This window comes from Plecotus auritus, assembly GCF_963455305.1.
Source record: "Plecotus auritus genome assembly, chromosome: 7".
NCBI lineage: Eukaryota > Metazoa > Chordata > Mammalia > Chiroptera > Vespertilionidae > Plecotus > Plecotus auritus.
The window spans coordinates 99,001,156-99,020,920 of record NC_137774.1 but is presented as its reverse complement, the minus strand read 5'-3'; positions in this window follow the sequence as shown (position 1 = coordinate 99,020,920).

The following is a 19,765-nucleotide window of genomic DNA, read 5'->3' as shown; positions in this document are numbered from 1 at the left end:
TAATGCCTGTTATACTTTATCACATACAGTAGTCCCCACTTATCCATGAGGGATATGTTCTGAGACCCCCAGTGGAATTCTGAAATTGAAAATAGTTCTGAACCCCATATATACCATGTTTCCCCCCCCCCATACATATATACCTATGATAAAGTTTAATTTATAAATTAGGGACAGTAAGAGATAAATAACTCATGATAAAATAGGACAATTATAACAATATACCTTAATAAAAGTTATGTGGTGTAGTTTATCTCTTTGAAAATCTCATATTGTGCTGTATTCACTCTTCTTCTTGTGCTAATGTGAGATGATACGGCGCCTAGGTGAGGAGATGAAGCGAGGCGAATGCACGGGCACTGTGCCGCAGCTTGAACACAAGCACTGTGATACCGCCACGGTCAGTCTGAACAAGATGCCTACCGAGTGCCTAGTGGGCGGGGAGTGAGCACAGCATGGCACCTGGAGAAAGGGATGATTCACATCATAGGCGGGGACAGCATGGGACATGTGAGATTTCATCATGCTACTCAGAACAGCATGCAATATGTAAAACATATGAATTGTTTATTTCTGGAATTTTCCATGCAGTATTTTCAGACTGAGGGTCACTGAAACTGTGGAAAGCAAACCCACAGATAAGGGAGGACACTGTCAATGCAAACCATTGCTGACGTTCAGAAGCATAGTGCTATGGAAATGTGGACGTCTTATTTTACAAACGTATAGCCCTATTGTGTCTATAAGGTTAGCATGGACATGATGAATGCAAGTTGTATGCTCTTATTTGAGATGCACTGCAATGAAAAACTTACTCAAGTTATTGTTTTTGTGTGTGGGGGGAAATCTTTGAAACTCCACAGGTTGGGGGAAAGAGATTGGAATGAGGGGGAGTGTAAGGTAGAAATGAGGGAGAAATGTGAAGAGGACTATAAAAATCAGCAAAATGAGGGGACTGTTAGCAGGTGAAGCAGATTTTTTTGGGGGGTGGGGAGCCTTGCCCATTCACACACATCTCTTACTACAAGTGAAGTCTCTTTATTTAGATTTACATAGAAATCCTGATCATTGCCACAGTCCTCAATGGAGCTACTCCTCCTACTCCCAACAACAGAAGCAGCGAGGACAGTCCACCTTGAAAGATTTCATTCCGTTAGGGCCCAATTCAGTTTGGGTTAGGAGAGCTGTCCCCAGAGCTTCTCCTCAGATCCAGAACAAGGAATGTATTTTCCTTCTGTCTGTCTGAACTCTCTATGGGATATGGGCAACATCAAATGCAGGTTGACATCTATTTGTAGCACGACTCGGAAAGGCGTTTCATTTTGAATTATTTAGCATGGCAACATTTTGCACATATAAATCATGTCCCGCTTGATTAGATTAGGCCAATTGGAGAAATATATACACCTGCCTGTCATGTAAAGCCCTTCGTGTCGGGGAGCAGGCTCCCCAGGGGGACATCTCAGGAGGTAAATTGAATACCGAGTGGTTTATCTTGTGATGGGGCCTGAACTGGAAATTGAAATTCCTGCATGGGCATCGAATTTCACATAAAAAAATGAGACCCTAGTTCATCTCTGGTGGTTACAGGGTACCAGTCACTCTAGAAACTGAGATTTACATGACTATGGCCGTCCTGTGCCCTTTATGTTGGGAGCTGGGCCCTGGCGACTTGATAATGTTCGTAAAGCCCTTTGAGGTCTTCAGATGAAAGGCATTCTACAAACACAAACTATCACTTGCATAAAACAGCCAAGTAGCTGCATATTATTTCTCTCCATCTCTGGGTTTGCCAGAATGGGATGGGAGATAGCAAATGGTATACAGTGAGATGAAAGGATAGAGATTAATAGGCGACTGCTTTTTCATCAGATAAGGCCTGATGATGCACCATTGATGGGCCTGATTTCTATTACGAGAATAAAAAGTACACCCAGGGTTGTTCTCATTGTGCTCAAAATCTCAGAGGAAAATCTCTTTCATAAAATGGGCTGCTTCTCAAATGCTCTTCCTAATTTAAGTTCAGAAAAAAGAAAAGCACTTAGTGCCACATATGGGCACAGCAAGCACTAAGAAAATGGGATTGTGTTTCTTCTCCCCCCTGGCCCCCCCTCCCCTTTTAAGAAACCTTGTTAACGGGGAAACTATGCATCTGAAAAGAAAAAACATGAGGAGGAGACCCAGTGCCATTACTTTGGAGAGCTGAGAGGTGGAGAATGAAAAAGCCATTGGTCTCAGTTTTACTGCCACAATGGCCTTTTATGAGAGGGATTAGATACGCCAAGGGCTGGTGCAGCCGTCGCTGGTGCCCCGAGCACTATCTGGAAAAAGGACGATAAAAATCAGTTTGTCGTAAGGTTAAATCACCAAAGACTTCCTAGATTGGCTTTTCAGATTGTTTTTCCTTTGGAAAGAAGATGAAAAAAAGAAAGAAATACGGGCAAAAGCTGATTTTTTTTTTTTCCTTTCCCTTTTCCCCCTCAGTGCAAGATGTAGCATTCAGAAAACATGTTGAGCGAGTTGAGGCATTAAAAAGATCAGTCTTTGGCTGTTGAATGAAAGGCTGTTGTGCGTGTGACTCACATACTAAATGGAAACCTGCCTTCAAAGCCTATTTTCCTGCCTAATTATACATACACAAAATGTAGCTGTCTGTTTCAATCAAATCATAGGAAAAGGAATAAAATTCCTCTAAAGATGCCATTTTCATGGTTTGTCATAACCTTCGAAACACTGCTAATGCAAAGGGAGGAAGTACAGCTGCATGGTCCAGATAAGGCTCCTGTAATTGTTTTTCTTTTAATTATTACTTTATAAAGACATTATACCTCCTACTCGGAAGAAGGAAAATTAGTGTCCTCTGCCTCCTCTTCTCTCCCCTCCCTTCCCATTTTCACACCAGGCTTGTTGGTATGCATTTCAGCCGTGACTAGAAGCCAGCGTAGCTATGGAAATAATATTTAAGTAACCACCATAACTACAGCTTTCAGAGGGTTCCAGGGAGGAAGCCTTTTCCAAATGTATGTTTTGAATTGAGTAGAGCTTTCCAAAGCACAAAATAGAGTGCCAGGGATCGAGATAAAGTGCTGAGACCTAAACAACTATTTGCACTCAGCTTTCAGGGAAATTGTTTCATTCATAATAGCTAACATTTATTTTTAAAAATTAATTGCATGAACATTTTCATTGTTGTCACCCTCACTGAAGAATCATGTCATAAAATACACAAAGGCTTTCCCCCCCTAACATTTTATATGTACAGATCTTTTTTGTACAATAACCCGAAACTGTAAAGTTTAATAAGCCATTACTAATTTACATATTTTCATAGATTCAAATCATTAAAATGCAATGATATTTTAATGGCTTAATATATATCTAATTGCAGATTAAAATTTCCTAACACTGGAGATGGCATTGAACATACCCACCAAGGGATTCCAAGTGCTTAATTCAGAAAGCACTGGCAGCTACTAACACTTCGGAGGGAAACCCAGTTTATCACTGGATGAGCACATTGATTATCTTGTAATGTGCATGTTTTTTTAAAAAGTCATAATTTTAATTACACCTACCACTCTTCTCCTTAATCTCTTCCCACCTACCAGCCCTATTAAGTTTGGAGCCTGCTGTATGAATCTATAGAGTAAACAATTTGATTATGAATTCTATGATAATTAAGCAGCTATGATCATAAAGCTACTCTCAATGACTCTAAGAAATCCTGGGGTATGAGAAATATGTAGAAAATCAGAAACAAGTAAGAATGAAATAAGGCTTATGCTCTAGAAATCACTGCTTAAGCCCTAGATGCAAAAATGGGATTGTGACCTGTTAAAAACAAATGTGCTCAATTGTTGATAATAGCACTATTCACAAGAGCCAAAAAGTGACAACAACCTAAATGTCTATCAACAGATGAATGGATAAACAAATTGCTACCCCCCCCCCCCCCGCCCCGCCACACACACACTCAGTGGAATATTACTCAGCTATAATAAGGAACAAAATAATGACACATATTATTATGTGGACGAACCTCAAAAACATTATACTAAGCAAAGAAGCCAGATACAAAAGGTTGCCTAGTATTATATGACTTCATTTACATGAAATATAGGAAATAAGTAAAGCCATATATACATAGAAAGCAAATTGGTGGTTGGTGGTTGGTGGTTGTCAGGGGCTATGGGGGGGGGAGGGGGATGGTTGGGGGGAGTAGAGAATGGAATGTAACTGTTTAACGGGTAAAGGGTTTTATTTTGGAGTGATGAAAATATTGTGGAATTAGATGGTGGTAAACAACATTGTGAATATACTAAAAGCTATTGAATTATTCACTTTACAATTGTTAATTTTATGTTTTCTGCATTTCACCTTAATGAAGAAAACTGTGATCGCATTATTCACTCAATTCAATCAGCTCATTCATTTATGACTTTGAGGAGTATCTGTTTACCATTGACTGTGTGTCAGGCAGTGAGGTAGTGCCAGGATATAATGCTGAATCAGCTAGGCAAGGGTCACGGGGCTTGCCTTCTAGTTGGGGGGTGGGAGAGGATGAAGAAAACAAACAGAGCAAACAAAGTCAATAATTACAGAACGAGTTATCTGACAAAGGATGACTAAGTCAGTGGTGGGGGTACTTCAGCAGAAAGGATTAATGAAGCCTTCCTTAAGAAATGATATTTAAGTTCAGACTTGAAAAATAAAAAGTCATACATGGGAAGAAGATTAACCTTGTCGGTGGCTCCTGTGGGACACTTCAGGGAAGCAGTGTCTGTACTGGCCAGCGAACAGGCAGTGCTGCTAGCAACCTTGGGTTGGAATCCCACTCCAACATTTGACTTCTTGTGAGATTGTGAGCAACTCTCTGAACCGCCCTCCAGCATTTATGTATTTATCACCATGTAACAAAGCAGCCCCGAATTTAGTGGAATTGAAACAATAACAATCTTTTGGGTATGGTTCAAAAGTTTGCACTGGGCTCTGCTGGGCAGTTTTTTGGTCTCTCCTGAGTTAACCATGCAAAGAAGGTCATCCAGTGGCTCGAATGGGGTGGCCTGGCCTAAGGTAGTATCACTCACACGTCTGTCTGGGGCACCTTTGTGCGCCTCCCTGTTACCATTGCAGCAGGCTAGCTTGGGCTTGTTCACACAATGGTCTGGAGTTGCAACCACTGCCAAAGAAAGCAAACCCATGTGCAAGGACTTGTGAAACCTCTGCGCACACTTGTGATGTCCCATAGGTCAAAGCAAGTCTTATGGCCAAGCCCGGGTTCAAAGGGTGGAGAAATAAATTCTACCTCTGGCTGGAAGGAAAGGCAAAGTCACTTGGCAAAAAAAGCACTGGTATGGGAATAGGAGGCATTATTGCAGCCATCTTGAAAAGAAACTCCCTTCTTTCTCAATGAAGGGGAGACAGTAAGATGTGGACATAACATTATTGTGAAAACTAAACTTATTCCCTCCTCTTTGTTAGCTGGGACAGTAGGGCATAGAAATGGGAAGAGTGTGGGATAAGATGGATTCAGATCTTATTATGGGGAGTTGGAATGCTTGATTGAGACATTGGTTGGTGTTTATCTTAGTCAGCAATAGGAACTTACTGACACATCGTGTACCAGTTGAACGACCTGATCAGAATTTGTTTAGGCCATGATCACTATCTAGAGTTATCTGCTTCATTTGTTTATATTCTTGTTCATGAGTTTGTCATGTTATGGAAATCAGTCCAATATGGAAACCAAAGTGAGTTAGGGTAAATGCAAATGGTAAAGTCAGTGAGATAAGCAGGAGCCAGGTCATGGAAGACCTTGTAGGCCACGTGCAGAAATTTGGGATTTTATTCTACTTGTGATAGGAAGACTTTGAAGAGTTGTAAGCAGAGAAGTGATGAGAGTTTTAAGCAGAGAAGTGATGTGCATTTTTTCAAAAGGTCATTGACAAGTGAAGAATCTGTTAGAGGGGGGCCAGTACAAAAACAAACTGATGACGTAGCAGGGGACTGCAGAAGTCTAGATACAAGATGATGATGGCCTGGGTGAGAGTATTGGCAGAGGAGATGGAGATTCAAGATCTATTTGGATGTGGAACTGTCAGGACCTGTTGTTGGGTTGGGTTGGGTAGGCATCAAGAATGACACCTAAGTATTTGGCCTGGGCAATGTTGGTGCCATTTCCAGAGATGAGGATTAACTATTACCGTTGTAACAAATTACCACAAATTTAGCAGCTTAAAACAACACAAATTTACTAACTTATAGTTCTCTAGGTCAGAGTGCAATATGAATCACACTGGGCTAGATAAAATCCTGTGTCAGCAGCACTGTGTCCAGTTGTAGGAGTTCCACGAGAGAGTCTGTCTCCTTGCTATTTCCAGCTTCTGAAGACTATCCACATTTTTTGGCTTATCTCATAACATTTCTTTTGCATCTTATCTCTCTGAGCTTCCTCCTATCATCACATCTCCCACTGTCCATAGTCGGGAAAGTTTCTCTGCTTTTAAGAATTGAATTGGACCCACCCAGAGAATCTAGGATAATCTTCCCATTTCAAGGTCCTTAATCTTAATCACATCTGCAAAGTCCCTTTTGCCACAAAAGGTAACATTCACAGGTTCCAGGAATTAGTAAGTGGACATCTTTGGGAGGGTCATAATTCTATCTACTACAGGGATAATTGGGAGAGGACTAGGTTTAAAATGATAGAGATTTAACTTTGAGATGACTGAGAGACATTTGATGTGTATGTCGATCTCCACTTGCATATATATCTAAAACCATGGCACTAGGTAAGATCACCTAGGGAGAGAATGAGATAAAGAAGAAAGTCTACAGCTAAGCCCTTAAGCACTCCAGCATTTAGAATTTGGGTAAAGCAGGGGGAGCCAGCAAAAGAGAATAAGAGGCAATCAGTGAATTAGGAGGCCAAGCATAAAAGAACATGGTACCTAAGAAACTATTAGAAGAAGAAAATAATTTTTAAAAACCATTCTTTTTTTTTCAGTTTTCATTTTTTTATTTTTTAAAATCTGTAAGTCAGGAGTCATGAAAGATGTCAGGGAAATAGTCACAAGAGCCATGTGGTCAGCGCTGTAAGTTTAGAGACCAAGGGGCCTAAACTTCCACATGTGAAACTGTGTGTTGAGGCCATAAAAAACCATTCTTAATGTAGCATAGAGCTAGAATAGAGTAGGTCAGACAAATGACCTTAGGGTTTGGCAACAAGAAAATCATTGGTGAACCTGCTAAAAAATGTTCCCGTGGTGTCAGGTGAACACAAGGTGAGAAAATGGAGATTGTGAGATTAGATAATGTTCTGAGGAAGTTTGTCTATGAAGAGGAAGAGGGAACTGGAGCACCAATTTTGGAGGTGTTTATGAAATCAAGGGAGTGCTGTTGTTTTAAATGAAATGGGATATATCAGGTTGGTAGTTCTCAAAATGTGGTCTTCAGACCAGCAGGCTCAGCATCAGATGGGAACTTGTTAGAAATGCAAAGTATTGGCTTCTACCTCAGACCTGTTGAATAAGTAATTCTGGGGGTGAGATGCAGCAATCTGTGTTTTAATGACCCCTTTTCGTGATTTTGACACAAAATCAGGTTTAGAACCAATAGTGCAGTGGTAATGGCTACAATCTAATGGAGAAGGAAGACATATTACAGAAGAGAGGGAAAGCAAGAAAATTTGAGATGATAGGAGTCCTAATAGAGGGGTGGAACATAGACTGAATTAGGGCTATTTTCTCCTGAAAACACCCTCTTTTTACAGGTAAGCCTCTTTTTAGAGGTAAGATAAAGAAGGTGGATCCAGGTGTAGGTACAGCTGCAGATCAGTCAACAAGAAGATGAAAATAAGCCATGACCAACTATTTTCAAAATGGGATTGGTTAAATAGGTAGGTATAAAATGGAATGCTATAAACATTGGACATCTTAACTTCAGCAAGACATATGACAAATTGCCAATGATATGCTGAGAAAGGGTAGAAATATGAAAACTGGAGAATAGGGGAGTTGAGTGGGTGTGTGGCTGGTTAAACCTAGAGGGAGATTTCTAGTGATACAGTAGTGGCAAGTCTCCATATTAGTGCTGCCCAACATTCTACCATCTACTTTGCTGAAGACAGAGGAAGTGTAATTGCCAAATATGAATTTGGTATGAAACTGAGAAGGCCAGCAAATGTTATTGATGGCATAATGTGAATTCAGAAAAATCTTGGCAAATTAGAATGATGAGCCAGAAATGAAGGTCAAACTGAACAAGGACAACACTTATTTATGGTATTTAAAAATTATTTTTGGTGACAATTTTGTGATAAGACTAAGATCTGGATTAATAGTAGTTGGTGGGAGAAAAACCCTAGGAATTTTCATTACCTACAAGTTTCATATGTGCCAAGAAATTCAATCTTGCATTAATAAAAGTGCAGTAACCAAATCAAGAGATACCTCTCTCCTCTAACTGTGATTAACTATCCACGGGGATGGTGTAGTGCTGGAGGACACCGAGGACGAGAGGATATCATGCATCTAGGTATGGGTGTGAGCACTGAAAATTCTGTAAGTCATATTACAAGAGGAAGTTTGAAGTGACTGAATTCCATTTCATCATGCAGCAAGAATTTCTTGAGCCAGACAAAGCTGTATGTGCTGAGGACAGAGTAGAAAACTGGACAGAGTTCTTATTCTGCCTCATGGTCCTTATTGTCTACCAGGTAGATAAAAACAGATCATGAACAAGAAAATAAACAAATGAAGCAGATAACTCTAGTGATCATGGCCTAAACAAATTCTGATCAGGTCGTTCAACTGGTACACGATGTGTCAGTAAGTTCCTATTGCTGACTAAGATAAACACCAACCAATGTCTCAATCAAGCATTCCAACTCCCCATAATAAGATCTGAATCCATCTTATCCCACACTCTTCCCATTTCTATGCCCTACTGTCCCAGCTAACAAAGAGGAGGGAATAAGTTTAGTTTTCACAATAATGTTATGTCCACATCTTACTGTCTCCCCTTCATTGAGAAAGAAGGGAGTTTCTTTTCAAGATGGCTGCAATAATGCCTCCTATTCCCATACCAGTGCTTTTTTTGCCAAGTGACTTTGCCTTTCCTTCCAGCCAGAGGTAGAATTTATTTCTCCACCCTTTGAACCCGGGCTTGGCCATAAGACTTGCTTTGACCTATGGGACATCACAAGTGTGCGCAGAGGTTTCACAAGTCCTTGCACATGGGTTTGCTTTCTTTGGCAGTGGTTGCAACTCCAGACCATTGTGTGTACAAGCCCAAGCTAGCCTGCTGCAATGGTAACAGGGAGGCGCACAAAGGTGCCCCAGACAGACGTGTGAGTGATACTACCTTAGGCCAGGCCACCCCATTCGAGCCACTGGATGACCTTCTTTGCATGGTTAACTCAGGAGAGACCAAAAAACTGCCCAGCAGAGCCCAGTGCAAACTTTTGAACCATACCCAAAAGATTGTTATTGTTTCAATTCCACTAAATTCGGGGCTGCTTTGTTACATGGTGATAAATACATAAATGCTGGAGGGAGGTTCAGAGAGTTGCTCACAATCTCACAAGAAGTCAAATGTTGGAGTGGGATTTCAACGCAGGGCTGCTAGCAGCACTGCCTGTTCGCTGGCCAGTACAGACACTGCTTCCCTGAAGTGTCCCACAGGAGCCACCGACAAGGTTAAATTATATGTGCGTGAAGAATGCAATGCATGATTGCACATTTAGTGATGATCCAAACTTAGGGAAATGGATCTCATAACTGGATATGTGGCAATGCGGTTTGCTTGTTAAATTGAGCAATGTCTTATACAGTAAACCTCTGACCCACTTTTTTCTGCCTCTAGAAAACAAAATATCTTTGCCAGATGAGTTTTTCCTTCGCTCTTTAGAAGCCTCCAGATAGTCACATAGGGTTTGAGCTGGGACGTGGCCCTGGTCCTTCTGCTCCCGGGCTGCTGGGCAAGATTCCTCCGGGGTGGCCGGATGGTAGCACAGAGGGGCAGAGGAACGGTGAGCTCTGCCATAATGATAAGCAGCCGGAAAAATCACAAGTCATTTGGCATTTAATTGTTTGTAAAGGGATAAGAAAAGGGAATGTGAAGGGATTATAGAGGGCAGAAGAGGCAGGGGCAAACTCCACCTCTCCTTGAAATGGGCACTGGTTCTGTAGGCTACTGAAGTATGGTCACGGCTGTCCATTAGCACTCAGGTCTGAGCCTAGATTCTTTCTGAGAAACCAAGGATACCACGTGTAAAGGGCAAATCTATTGAGCATGTAGTGTGTTCGAAGCACGGCAGGCACTCAGACAAATAGCAATCTGTGTGTGTGTGTGTGTGTTGGTGTGTGGTGACCTCTGGCGTGGACACAGAAAGCTGAGTCCCCAGGTAAGACTATCTGTCACTCAGCAGGTTTCTGGAGGGGAGCCCCAAGCCAAAGATGTAAGTGAACCCCAGCTACAGTGAGCTAGTTTTTATATCAGCACAGATAAACCATCATTAGAAGGATACATCTATTGTTCTGGAAAATTTAAAGCTATTTGAAAAGTAGGAATAGGCTTATGGTTAACCTACTCTGATTTGGAGTATCTGGAACATTTCAATGTGGAAAAAAAAAGCAAAAAAAATGGGAAAAGCATGGGCGTTGTGTCAGAGAAAACTGGCATCATATCCTACGTACAATGCCATGGGATGTTGCAACTCTGGTGCTTTGAAAGCAACATAACTGTTAGGCTTGTGAGTACTACCTCCTGGGTCCTAAATAAGTGTCAGTTCCTGAGTATGTTCTAAATTTTTTAAAAAATTGACCCAATATTTATGTTATTTTTTGAATAGCAGAAAGTATACACTCTTAGGGGTATAAAGGAGAAGAATACATTTAAGAGCAAACCTTTATGCTATCACATGTGTAAACCTTGAAAATATAATGCTAAATGAAATAAGACACAAAAGGACAAATATTGTATGATGCCACTTATATGAAATACCTAGAATAGGCAAATTCTAGAGCCAGGAAGTAGAATAGAAGTTACCGGGGCTGCAGGGAGAAGAGGGGGGTTATTATTAAATAGGTATAGAGCTTCTGTTTGGGATGGTGAAAAAGCTCTGGACATGGACAGTGGTGATGGTCACACAACATTGTGAATATACTTAATGCCACTAAACAGGACACTTAAAATGGCTAAAGTGGTAAATTTAGGCTATGTATGTTTGACCACAATAAAAACACATTTAAAGCAAAACTTTATCAAGCATTGCATGAATGCTAAGCACCTTTCTATGTGTCACTGAGGATATAAAAAACAAAAAGACCTCCAAATCTAGGAGGATAGTGTTGAGTCCCTTGGGAGGTTAGATTTGAATGTCAAACACTACCTTTTAATATCCATTCTCTTTGTCACCATCTCCACGCAGGTTGAATGAGAACTGATGGATTGGGAAGCAGCTGGCTCCCCTCTGCACTTAGAGGTCAAGTGCTCAGAGAGGCTGAGCTTCTCCATTCTCTCCCTGACTCTCAGCTGGAACACACATCTAAAGAGCATGACCAGTAGATTCCTGACTGGGCATCAAAGCTGCATCTAGGGGACATGTTAGTGTTGGTTACTGAATCAGGATTCTTGTAATTGTAACAAGAAATCCCACTCAATAATCAACAATATCATAACAGTAAAACATTTGTATGGTGATAGCTGGTTGCTACCAGACTTGTGGTAGTGATCACATCATAAACTGTATAAGTGTTGAATAACTAAGTTGTACACTTGAAACTAATGTAATATTGTATGTCAACTATACTCTAATAAAAACATACATAAATAAATGTTCCTCACAAATCCCATTCAATCTGACGTAACAAACTAACACCAACAACAAAGGGAATTTATGGGCTTATGCCAGTGAGTTAAGTCCTGGCCTTGTGAGAGGCTCGCTCCACTGCTCCTATGGTGTCCCTAAGGACCCAGGGCTTCCTGCCCCTGCTCTGTCCACCTCCTTACATGCTCCACATGTTGGAACTAAACAATGCCAGGCATATAGCTCCCAGTGTCAAACCCCTGAGGCAACTTCTGACCTCAGCCTCACACCCCGTAATCCAGAAGGAAGATGGTCTCCTTTTGGTTACTCTCAGGAAGAGAGAAGTTCCAGCAAACATCCTAGAAGTTGCAAGGAACACGTCCTCACCTCTAATCCGCTTTGCTTGGGTCACATGCCAATCTCTGAGCTAATCACTGAGCAGGAGATGGGGATACCAACTGGCTGGTTGGGGTTGCTCCAGGGCTACATTGTAGCCTGTGTGTGAATGCTCCCTCTGGAGTAGTACAGAGCCCCAGTCACAAAAGCACCCTGAGATTTATCACCAAGAGAATTAATTCCCTGAATGCAACGACTGTGTCATCATTTCAGATCCACTCATAGAGTGTGGGTTTGCTACTGGATGATAACCAGTTCTTACATTTTCAATATTAATGCAGGTGAGGTCAAACAGAGATGATACAATTTCAACCTTCTGCTTTCCTAGAAAGTAACAGTTTTGTATCTTGCATTTGTTATAAGTAGGTTGTTAGGAAAATTTAGTCTGTGAAATGCAAGGTTTCATGAGCAAAGACTAAGCTCTTAACTGAGCCTTTTCTCTATACTCAACACTGAAAAACAGCCATGAACTCTGATTTTTGTGTGTGTTTGTTTGTTTTGTAGGAGTACAAGTTAGACTATAAACACCAACTTTGTTTTTATGATTTAATTTCTCTTTTTTTATAGGAATATAAAATGTATTTTTAAAATAAATAAATCTAGTGGAAGTGTATGATGGTGACATGGGATGTATGTAAATCTGTCACATACAATATAAGAACATATTTAAATATGCATATTATGAACATTTAAAGCTGCAATGGTTCAAAATAATGTTAGCCTCTTATATGAAACATTACTCTCTAAATCTAAACTCACTAGCATCTTAAATACAGATGAAATTATGTACATATAAGCAGCCAGTGGTAAAATATTTTTAATCTAATAATTATTCTTAAAACTCTCTCTTTTAGAAAGCATTATTTTATGTGCCAAGTTTACTTTTCATTTAGGTGGAGAAAAGCATAAAATTCCTCAAGCCTCTACTATTGTTTCTCAATTGTAAAAACTATCATACAAATGAGAAGTAATTTCTTTCTCAGAAACTCTTCCATAGACCATCTTTCCTTCTTGTTCTACCTTCTGCTCTTAGACATTCTCATCTTCCCCTATGACTTAACAACCAAGTATATGTTAATCACCTTCAAATCACTTTACCCAGTCCTATTGTGCCATATATTTGTCCAATGTCCTAATAGAAATCACATTTTAATGTTCCCATGACCTCGGATGCTCTGATGAATGGCATTATCACCTGCATATTCAACCCAGCTAGATCCCTCAGAATCATTTTAGGGTCCTTTACTCCACGATCTACCCTTTGGCTTCTTTCAGGAACTCAGTTGACTATTCCTGTTACATCCGTTCCATGAAATAGTCTCTCGCTCTATTCTATGGTAAAATTTCATCTGTTATCACATTTTTGGACGATTTTCTCCTCTTTGAAGACAGTGATTTTAGTTCTTACCTGCCCTCAACCCAAGTTTCAATCGGTTTCTAATACAATCTCAGTACTCCAATTTTCCTACTTGGAATTTTTCACAGACTTCTCATTACATTTAGAATAAAGTACAGCCCTGGCAGGTGTTGCTCAGTGGTTAGAGTCTCAGCCTGAGCACAAAAGGGTCATAGGTTCAATTTCTGGTCAAGGGCATGTACCTGGGTTGCATGTTCCATCCTGGCCTGGTCAGAGCGTGTGCCAGAGGCAACCAATCAATGTGTCCTTCTCATCCTCTCTTTCTCTCCCCTTCCCTCCCGTCCGCTCTCTAAAAATCCAATGGAAAAAATATCCTCAGGTAAAGATTAACAAAAAACAAACAAACAAAAAGAATATGTTCAGAAACTTGCAATCTGGCCCCAACTTACTGTACAACCTCATCTTCTGCTTCTCCCTTCAGTTCTCCCCGAGTGGCCCCCTCAAATCACTGATTAGTCTGAGGACACTCACTAGACTAGACCTTGGTTGTTCCCTCTGGCTGACTGTTTCCCCTCTTCCCCCTGAAGTAAAGTTACTTCAGTACAGTCTTTTCTGACTTCCCATCACAATTAATCATCCCCGCCTCTATGCACACTGTGCACATCTGGACCCGGCCTTCCTGGGTGGACCATGAGCTTCTTGGGGGAGGCGGGAGGGGAAGGACTGGGCCTCATTCATCTTTGTATGGACAGATCCCAGCCAGCGCCGGGTGGTTAGCACATACTAAAAAAGTTTCCTGAATGAATCTTCCTGGTGAATGCTCAGAAAGACCTTAAATTTAACCTATAAACTCCCAGAAATAGGAAAAAGGAAGCCTACAAACTCACAGTGGTTGTATGGACCGCAGGCAGTAAGAGACAAGCTGCTGCCCAGTGAGCCCATTTGCACAGTCCCTTCTCTGGCCTGTAAGAAATGTTGGGCATGAGATCCCTTTCACGTGCTCCCTTCCAAGGTTTAGTGCACGTGATGAATCTGGACTCGCCTTCAGACTACGAGGAATGTGGCAATGACCTCAGCTGAACACTGGCAAAGTGCTTAATGCTACATGAACTGGACGCACTGCTTTTTTTTTTTTTTTTTTTTTTTTAGCTCTAGGTCCTGAATAAACACATTCATGCAAGATTTGGTTGCAGACCTTTGCTCGATAGAAAACGTACCATGATTTCAAAGAGTAATGTTTCCGATGCAATAAACAGTGTTAAAGGAAACATGGCTCTTGTTAAAGAAAATGCTGTTTCAGGCTAAAGTCCCAGGGATCATAAAAGATATATGATGCAATAAACAAAATGAACACAGGCAGACAGGTCCATTCCATGACTAACCACTGATTGAATTTTCCAACACGCCTGGACTTTCTGAGAGATAAACTATTCACGGAAGGTCCACGTTAACTAGAAGGCTGTCTTTTCTTTTTTTATGTTCCTACTGAGGTCTGAGAACAGTAGAGGGGCCCCCCCACCCACCCACACACACTCTGTTCTTTTCTCCCCCACCACCCCATTGCTTGTTTGTGTTTTTGAATTTTTTATGATGTGGGAAGACTGGCAAACAGTTGCTATGATTGTCAAATGCCTTAAATCAAGAAGAGAAAATGCAATAAAACACAGTTTCCATGGTAACACATTGTAACCTAGTACCTCTGGATTATGAGCCAGCTCACATCTATGATCATTACTTGTTGACAGGCATAAATTGAGCCTAAAAGCATGAATTTTAGAGATAAAACTGGAATGCGGAGCCAAGTTATAAAAATGTTTAAATATTTCCAAGGAAGTGGTGGCAAATCAGCACTGGTTATATCACTATTTAAATAATGTTAATAAACTCAGCATAAACACTTAAAACATTTACAAGCTTTCCTCCAAGGATGGTATAACAGATTTGTATATACTCGTGGGGCTGTGAGTGGTAGCTGACATGTTTTTTTGGTGGGCTTAAAAGAAATCCAATATTAGCAATTAAAAGGAATGATAGGTAGATGTTTTAGTGAAAGAATGGTTCCAATACAGAAATGATTCTTAAAAATCTTGGTGTAGAGAAGCTCCTAAAACTGTCTTGGGACATAGATATAAAATGTTTCTGGATGTTTCTCAGTAGACATAATTTCATTGTTTTTAATTAGAAGAGACTCAAATAAAATACAAATTATCACAATAGAATGTTTTCGTTCATGCTTTTTTACATATCCACTCCATGTTCTCATTAGAAGCACTCACACTTCTGTTAGACATCTTGAGATTTTTTAAAAAAAAGAGATTGTCTTGTGTATATGGCTGCCCCAGCAGTTACCCATTAACCAAATAAATCAACAATCAAAAGGCAACTTTTTTTACAAAGCTGTTTGTAACCCTTCTAAATACATTTTTACAACGATCAAGATAATCCGATATTATATGTTTTAATAGGGTCTGATATGAAAATAAAGGATTGGTTTATTTTCTCAACATCCAGACTTTCTATAAAAGACTACTTTATTTCCCTGGTAACTTCTGAGCTCTACTTCCTGGCTCACACCTTTACTGTGAGAGTGGGAGAGGCAAGAAGCTTTCTTTCCCTGCACGCTTGACCTTCAATGCCTTGAGCCTCAGGGGAGTAGAGAGAGTGACCAGGAAGCTCCAGTCTCTGCTTCTGTACTATGGGATTAGACCTACCTCAGTCGGTTGTTAGAAGGACTTCCTGAGATGGATGCACGTAGGGAGCTTAGAACACGGCTTGGTGCACAGGAAGCCCTTCAGGAAGCTGAGCCTCTATCGTCATCATCGGCACAGTATCCCCCAGTGCCCAGCACCGTGCTTCACACCGAGGGGGGGCTGGTAAATGCTTGTTAAATTGAATAAGCTTACTTGTCCTACTGGGCATTAAAAGAGGGATTATTAAACTACTTTTGCCGAACTATGTAACATTTTCGGTCCATTGGAGCAGATTGGCTTTTACTAGTTAGTATTCCTTTGTACGGTACCGCTCAGAGATTCGCGTAACACCTGTAAAGAGAGTGCTTGGAGTTATGCAGGGATCCTGTCGCCAGTGTTACTAATTCGTACGATTAACCCCCTGGGAATGCTGCAGGGTGTCTGAACCAATGTAACACAGACTGGTGTTTAGCCTATTAACCTGGGAAGGGCATGGCTTGAAGAATCCTCCATACTTTCCAGCAGTGGCTTAGAAATATGTATCTTCTATTTTCTCAGTTCTTTTTCAGCCTAGCTTTTAAAGAATATAAGCATTTTAAGAATTAAGAAAACAATTTTCCATTCAGATTGCTATAGAGCCTGGGTTATGTTGACATGGCATTTAGTTTGTCTTAAAAAAATGAAGACATTCACCTATGCATATCCAGCTCTCAATACTCAGTACTGTTTGGCATTCCTCATTTTTGAAAATCCCTAGTCATTTTCCTTTCACCTTCCTCACTGCATACCCCCAAATGTATTCTTCTTTTAATCTGATCTCTATTTTTATAATCTTAGCCAGCATCCTTGTCCTGTAGACACAAAGAAAATAAAGGCCGTCATATGATAGCCTGTTCTCTTTTAACAGCATCCTAACATGAGAAAGCGCTGAAGCATCATGCTAGGTACATGCAAAACCATCAGTAAATGTTGGTTCCCTGTTTCTAAGGAAGGAGTGTCCTAGCCTGGAGCAATGTGTTTTCTACTTTAGAGGAAGAGTGTCCATCCTTTCTCTTTCTAAGGTTAACCCTCAGTCTATATGCTGAGTTGTTGTTCCTTACACTCTTCTCTGGGTCCAGCCTCCATCAGTTCTTTCCATTCCTCTGTTTTCAGGATGCTTCTCTTTTCTGATTCTTCCCCATCATGGTCTTTCTCTTCCAAACCCAGTCTTCCTCCAGTGTTCCTATCTCAATAAAAGCATCATCATTCCATTCAGAAATTTAGGAATTATCTTTGAAACGTTCTTTTACATCACCCCGACCTCCTGGCCATATACACAATCCATCTTTGTCAGTCTTTCCTCCACTCACTTCTCTCTGCCTCCTCTGCCATTGCCCTAGTTCAGGCTTGGGCTCAGTGGGACAGCGGATTGTGGTTGAAAAATGGGTAGTGCAGTGCTTGAAAAATAGTAGTACAATATTGCTTTTTCTTGGTGGGTTAGTCTTAAGGTCTGATGTTTTGAGGAACTGAGTACATTTAGAATGGGGAGGTGGAGGGTTGCAGGAGATTCCTTCATCATTGTAGTCTCACGTTTTAGGATTATTGTTATTATATTCTCACCTTGGACAAATAGCCCTCAAAAAATTCCCTGATTGGAGCTACATTTCATTTGTAACAATTGTTTAGTGAACCTCAATGTTCCACTTTTTTTTTTTTTTTTTATAAGACTCTATTTCTTAGTTCCTTTTGCTCTCCAGGGGTGACAAGGCACAGGATGTCATTATTCATCCTGGTGGATTTCAATACCAAACAAGGCTCCATCACCATGAGCTGGCATAAGGGTGTTGTCTTAGTAGCAAACTTGAGTACTGGTGTCTAGTGGCTTCAAATTTGGCATGTTGCTCACTCTAGTGCTCTCCATCCCAGGGAAGTACTTGACCCAAAGGACAGCAGGCAATAGATGAAAAGTTCCTATGTCAGGTCAGCCAATCCAGTGCTTCATGTTTCCAAGCTACCTTTAAAAACTTTCCCGGGTAAGTCAAAGCAAATTAGTCTCTCCTTGTGCATTATTGTTAATACCCTTTTATAACATAAGAATGTTTGTCTTTGGTCTCCATATTACCTATGTCAATGAAATGCTGATCATGATGCTGTTGCTTTCCTATATTTTTCCTACAAGGACACAGTTTTCCTGTCTGGAGACTTTGGTAAACTAACAGTAAAGGAAAACGAGGGCCAGGTTCATGGTCTAGTTTGTAGGCCAGCGACCCCAGAACTCATGACAACGCTCAGCTCTGCTTCTCAGCTCTGGTGCCCAGTGTTGGCTTCCTGCCTTGTCCTAGGGAGCCTTGAATTGCTGTCCACTGAGCACTCTGGGTGAATCTCTATATTTACCTTGTTACAAAAGAGACTCAGGCCCAAAATGGAGTCACTTGTGCTAGGCCCCAAGTCAGCAAACTAAGTTTTAGTACTTAATTGAAATGCATTTTCAGCTTCCCAGGAATGTAACCTTTAGTCAGTCACCCAGGAGTCACCTGGTCAGCACTTGGGTAATCTGCTCCATTAACCAAAACATTCTTTTCTAATAATTTCCTTTTTTTTCTGCCTCCTTTTTACCTTTAAAAACCTCTCCTCTTTCCACAGCTCAGCCGAGCTCCTTTATATTCGCTAGATGGAATACTGCCCAATTCATGAATCACTGAATAAAGGAATCTAACCTTTAAAATTTACTCAGTTGAATTTTATTTTTTAACAACCTGAAGACAGCACAGGATAAGATGTTGCCTCTACTTTGTTTGTTTGTTAATCCTCACCCAAGGATATATTTTCCATTGATTTTTGTTTTTTTTTAGAGACAGTGGAAGAGAGGAAGGAAGGGAGTGAGGGAGGGAGAGAAGGAAACACCCATGTGAGAGAGAGACATAGATTGGCTGCCTCCCACACGCACCCTGACTGGCACTGGGGATCAAACCTGCAACCCAGGCATGTGCCCTTGACTGGGAATCGAACCAGTGACCCTTCAGTGATCCAGCTAATGCTCTAACCATTGAACAAGCCAGCCAAGGCTCATCTTTACTTCTCAAATATGGCCTATATTTTTATCTGTGTTCTTCTGATAGCTCTGGTACCAGAAATACCCGTTACTCTAATCATTAATTTCAACGTTCCTTTGAATAATAATTTTCTGACTTTCTATTTCACTTTTTTTTTTAAAGGACATGACCTTTGTGTTGATTATTTCCATAGTACCTGGAAAATAGCTGATGAGTATTGAGTGATGGCTGAATTAAATTGTCCTCAATGTATTAAGGGACGAGTACAAATAGCCAGAACAGAACAGCCAGTCAGCATGATGACATCACTTTCCTTTCTTGAATGGCACTTAAAGAATCTGTAGAACTCAATTTGTAATACCCTAACCTAGCTTTGGAAAATACGCCCTCCTCCCCCGCCCCCCCTCCTCCCTCCCCCTCCCCCCCCCCCCCCCCGCCCCATCACCATGAGAAAAACAAACAACTGAGATGTTTGAAATTC